This window comes from Tupaia chinensis, unplaced genomic scaffold (genome assembly GCF_000334495.1).
Source record: "Tupaia chinensis unplaced genomic scaffold, TupChi_1.0 Scaffold000234_1, whole genome shotgun sequence".
NCBI classification, from domain to species: Eukaryota; Metazoa; Chordata; class Mammalia; order Scandentia; family Tupaiidae; genus Tupaia; species Tupaia belangeri.
The window spans coordinates 1,273,614-1,278,325 of record NW_006159712.1 but is presented as its reverse complement, the minus strand read 5'-3'; the positions used below and the strand labels follow the sequence as shown (position 1 = coordinate 1,278,325).

Sequence of the window (4,712 nt, the reverse complement as noted above, 5' to 3'; positions counted from 1 at the left end):
TTTCCCTGTCTTCTGAACGTTTCATACACTTCCATGCTGTCACTATATACCTGACCTGGCTTCTCTCAGGGCCTGCCACCCTAACTCCTCAGCCCCTCTTTCCTTCCCACCCGAACTCTGTGATGATCAGATGGTTTCATTTTCTGTAGCTCTAGACCAGCAACTTCTTGAGGGCGGGGGCTCTTGCCCTTTTTTGTTCATTATCGATCCATGCATCGATGTAAGTAGATGACGCATAAGAAGTATTTGTTGAGAGACTAGCAGATGGCATAATGGCTATGTTGCTGGACTCCCACATAGCCATCCATGTTTCAAATCCCAGACCTGAAGGCTTGAAACTCACACTGGGCATGTGTGCGTGCGTACTCAAAATCCTGAGTGGAGAATGGAGGAGAAGGGATTGTGGAGTGGCCATCGCCCAGGGGCTGATTTCTCACCTTCTATCTCTGTCTCTCCAGCAAATGCACATGCCCTTTAGCAAAAATATCTCTTAAAAAAAGTAAAGTATTTGTTGAATAAATGAATGAGTAACTAACTAAGCCCCAGAGCAAATAACAATTAAGGGCATTTGCAGAGAAAGACAAAGCATTTTCCCTTTATTTAGTTTTACCCAGTCACATTAATTTCACGAAATGACTGTGTTCATGTCTCACCAGTGAGGAAACTAAGGCCGAGGTACGACTTTAATAAGAGAAGAGGCAGAGGGGCAGCAGGTGGCATGGTGGTTTAGGCTCTGAACTGCAGCTCAAGCCCTGGACCTGGCGGCTTGAAAATCATGCCAGAAGTGTGCATGTGCATGCCCCAAATCCCGAGAGGAGAGTGGAGAAGGAACTGCAGTGTGGCCATCCCCTGGGGAGTGATTTCTCACTTTCCCTCTCACTGACTCTCTCTGTCAAGCACACGTCCTATGGCAAAAACGTAAAAAAGAGAGAGAGAAGAGGGGACTGGAGTGCAGGGATGAATGCTGACGCCCTTTCCCCTGCCCTGAAAGGTCTCTGAGTACCGAGCACCCAGGATGTTGCAATGGCCAGAGGCGGTGGGTGGAGGTGGGGTGGGGGTGGGAGCGTATGCCTGGGCCTTAGCCTTCTAGAATCTCACAGTCTATTTGAGGAGGCCAGACTTATGCAGGAGGCAGAACATTTGGGAAATGGTACAAGACAGCAGCAAGCAGAGTGTCGAATTCACATCATCAGGTGCCAGCCACATTCCCTTCCTTAACTGATCTGAGACTTTTAATACCAGATGGGGACCTGAGAATAGATTTCCTACTGAACAGGCCAAGGGCAGAGACGGAAGCCAGGGGAAGGCTGTGGCTTACACATCTTTATGGCCCTCGAGGCCGGCGTGACGCCCAGCCTACAGCAACAGGAAGGGCAGCTTTCGCCCTCAGTAAGGGACACTCCAGGTACCAGGCGGCATGGTGGGTCCCACATGGCCTACTGCGCAGTCTGAGTCTCAGACCTGGTGGCTTGAAACACAAGCTGGACACATGTGCATGTATGCCCACCATCACGAAAGAAGAATGGAGGAGAAGGGATTGTGGGATGGCAACCCTCCCTCGGGGGAGTTGCTTTCTTACTATTATTAGGTCATGGGGAAAGTCGTGACTTATTTTTCTATGCAAAAATGTATCATGATTTTCCCAATGACCCAATACTGGCACTCTCTCTCCCTCCCTCCCTCTCTCTCTCTCTCTCTCTCTCTCTCTGTCTCCAGTGAGCACATATACCCTGTAGCAAAGAAGAAGAAGGATAGGAAAAAGAAGGAAGGGAAGAAAGGACAAAGGGAGCAGCAGGAAGAGGGAGGGGAGGGCAGGTGAGTGGGCTGCACACGCTCAGACAGCCCCTGAGTGTTTTACAGGGGCCCCCGCAGGCCTCTGACAGCCTCGTCCCTTCCTCGCTGAACAGCCGCAGAGGGCTGCCCTAAGGAGTCCTACAGCAGGAGGCTCCCGTTGGAGGGAGGGCCTGTGTCCAGAGCCTTCCGCAACATGGATGGGCACGGGGGTGTGTGCAATAGTCAGTTCAGTGTGCCATAACAGAACCCCACCATCCAGCGGTTGGAACAACAGAATTTATCTTCTCACCGTTCTGGAGGCTGGACCCCAATCCAGCTGTCGGAGGGGTGCTGCCCGTGAGACCTCTGCTCTTCAGTTGCAGATGGCTGCCTGCTTGCCCTACTCTTATGACCTCATTTAATCTTAATTACGTCCTTAGAGGTCACACCTCCAAATACAGCCATACAAGGTCTTGGGGTATAGAGCTTCAACATGTGAACTTTGGGAGGACACAAACCTTGGTCCCCAGGAGGGCAGAGGAGGAAGGCTCAGAGCTGGAGAGAGTGCAGGAGCTGGCTCACCTCCAGAGGAAAGGGAGCCATGGCTCTTGTCTTGGATTGGACAAGGTTGGCAGGGCATCAGGGCAGAGGGCATGGTGTGTACAAAGGTCCTGAGGCAGAACCACAGTGGGTGCATTGGAGGAGTAGCCAGGATTCTATGTGGCTGGAGCCTCAGGAGCACCAAGGGCAGGAGCCAGGCCACAGAAAGGCTTGTAATTCTTGTGCAGCAGTTTGGGCTTCAGCGACTTCGCTTTATTCCCACTGCTCAGCGGCAGCCGAGGGCAGACCCCTCAGAGACGCTCTCCTATTTCATACCTGCGACTAGAGCAGCAGTTGTGTGTGCCCTGCCCCTTCAGAGGGTCGGGGTGGGGGGAATGAGAGAAATGAGGGAATGGCGTCTCAGCCTTCTGGGACCTCCCAGTGCTGTCCTGGTTGTGGTCACTCAGGTGGGTACTGACCGAGCACCGAGGCTGGAACGGCTGGTTGCTCGCCAGTGTTGTCCCTGAGAGCTGACAATGACACCTGGGGGTGGCATCGCCCCTCCCAGCACAGAGCCCTCCTCTGTTCCATCCCACTGTGCCCTCCACTGACTCCAGTCTCCAGTCCCCAGTCCCTTTCCATGTTTCTGCCCCAGCGGGGAGGGAGGGAGAGGCAGGGACCAGCCCCGTCATCCTGCTCCGTCACCCAGAATCCCGGGCCTCCCGGTCATAGACAAGCCCTGACATGACAGGAAAGCTGAGGTTTGAATGTGTGGGACCCAGGGCAGGTCATTGAGCCCAATAGCCCCCAGTGCCCTCGGCTGCCAGCAGGAGGGTCCCCAGGAGGCAGTGACAGAGCCCTGGCGTCTGCGTTCTAATCCTACATCCTGGCTAGGTGACTTGAGGCAAGTCTCTTACCTGAGGTGAGCCTCAGTTCCTCTGCATGGTGATGACCTGCCTGACTCATGAGCTCTGGAGGGCATCACGTGGTGGTGGTTGGGGGGGGGGTTGTTCCACGGCAGCCAGCAGCGTAGATGAAAGGGACCCAGGTTAGGGCACCTTCCTCACTGCACAGAATGGGCATGTATGGGTTCCAAGAAAGCTTTAAATGATGTACAGGTGAAGGCCACTATTCAGGGTCTGTGGACAAGCCACAGCACCTGTGACCCTGAGGGGTCAGCTAATGGGCTGGGACAGAGGCGGTGCTCCCGGGGGGAGCCTGGATCCTCAGGGTGGGATATGCACTTTGTAGCCTTGAGCCTGTTGCATGTGGGGACCGTCATGCTGTTTAGCACCGAGCGCCTCTGCATGCCGGTGCGGGTGTCCAGGTATTTGGAGCTGTGTGTAATACAGCAGTGTCAGCGTGGGCCGGAGGGACCTGCGCCCCTGTGTTTGTGAGCCTGTGTGTGCTCGTGTTTACGAGGCCATATGCTAGGGGGCTCTGGTCTGCAAACATGGCGTACTCCGTGGCAAAGAGGAAGTGACAGGGCGGGGGTCCAGGAGCAGCAGGAGCAAGCGAGCCTCCGTGTCCATTTAAAAAGGTCAGGTGGGAGCCTGCGCAGACTCAGACGGGAGGACTCCGCAGTCAGGGCGCAAACCCTGCACTCGGCACCCGGGAGTGAGTCCACAGGTCCGCCAGCTCGCACCCTTCCCATGAGCCACTGCCGCCCTGAAGCTGGGTCCGTGTGGTCTGAGTGAGAGCTCCAGAAGAGGGACGGCTCCCTAAGTCTGATCATTACCCACTCAAGCACTAACTCAAACCCGCCTCACAGCGGATGGCTAATAAATTATTGTGCTGGAGAGGGAGGAGGGGGAATGAGGAAGGGGAGGGCAAGGAAGGAAAAAAAAACAAAAAATGAGAAAGCAAGGGCCCAGAGGGCAGAGGGCTCCTTCGCCCTCCCCGCTTGCCTGTCACCAGAAGGTGAGCCCTGGCGTGGAGTATTCCCCAAGCCCCTCTGGGCCCCACAGAGCAGGGCGCCCTCTTCCCATGACAACCCAACAGGGTGTCGGTTTCTCATCCCTCCCTGGGTGGGGCAGACTTCGCCTCACCCTATGAAGTATGAAGTCAGGAGTGGGTTAAATAAGATTTCCCTTGAAGTCAAATGAAATCATAATATATAGCGCGCGCGCGAACACACACACACACACACACACACACACACACACACGTGTGCATGCGTTCTCCCCGGGGGCAAGCTGCTGCCCCCTGAACCGCGCCCATCGGCCAGGTGCCCAGCCAGAGGCTGTTTGCCCAGACCAGGCGCATCCTCCCAGGGGGCCGGCGCTCACTGGGCCGGCGCGGGGCGCAGGGGTGCGGGGCGCAGGGGTGCGGGCAGCAGCTCTCGCCCCCGCCCCGCCCTCCGTGGCTGCCCTCCGGCTGCTCGCCCAGCCCCTCCCCCA

At 55.9% G+C, this 4,712-nt stretch overlaps 1 protein-coding gene across 1 annotated transcript in view; it reads left to right on the top strand.

The window, feature by feature from the left end:
• The window catches only part of KCNIP1 (potassium voltage-gated channel interacting protein 1), a 367,558-nt gene that overhangs the window by 127,664 nt on the left and 235,182 nt on the right, over positions 1-4,712 (top strand). The gene's annotated exons all lie outside the window — the stretch shown is intronic.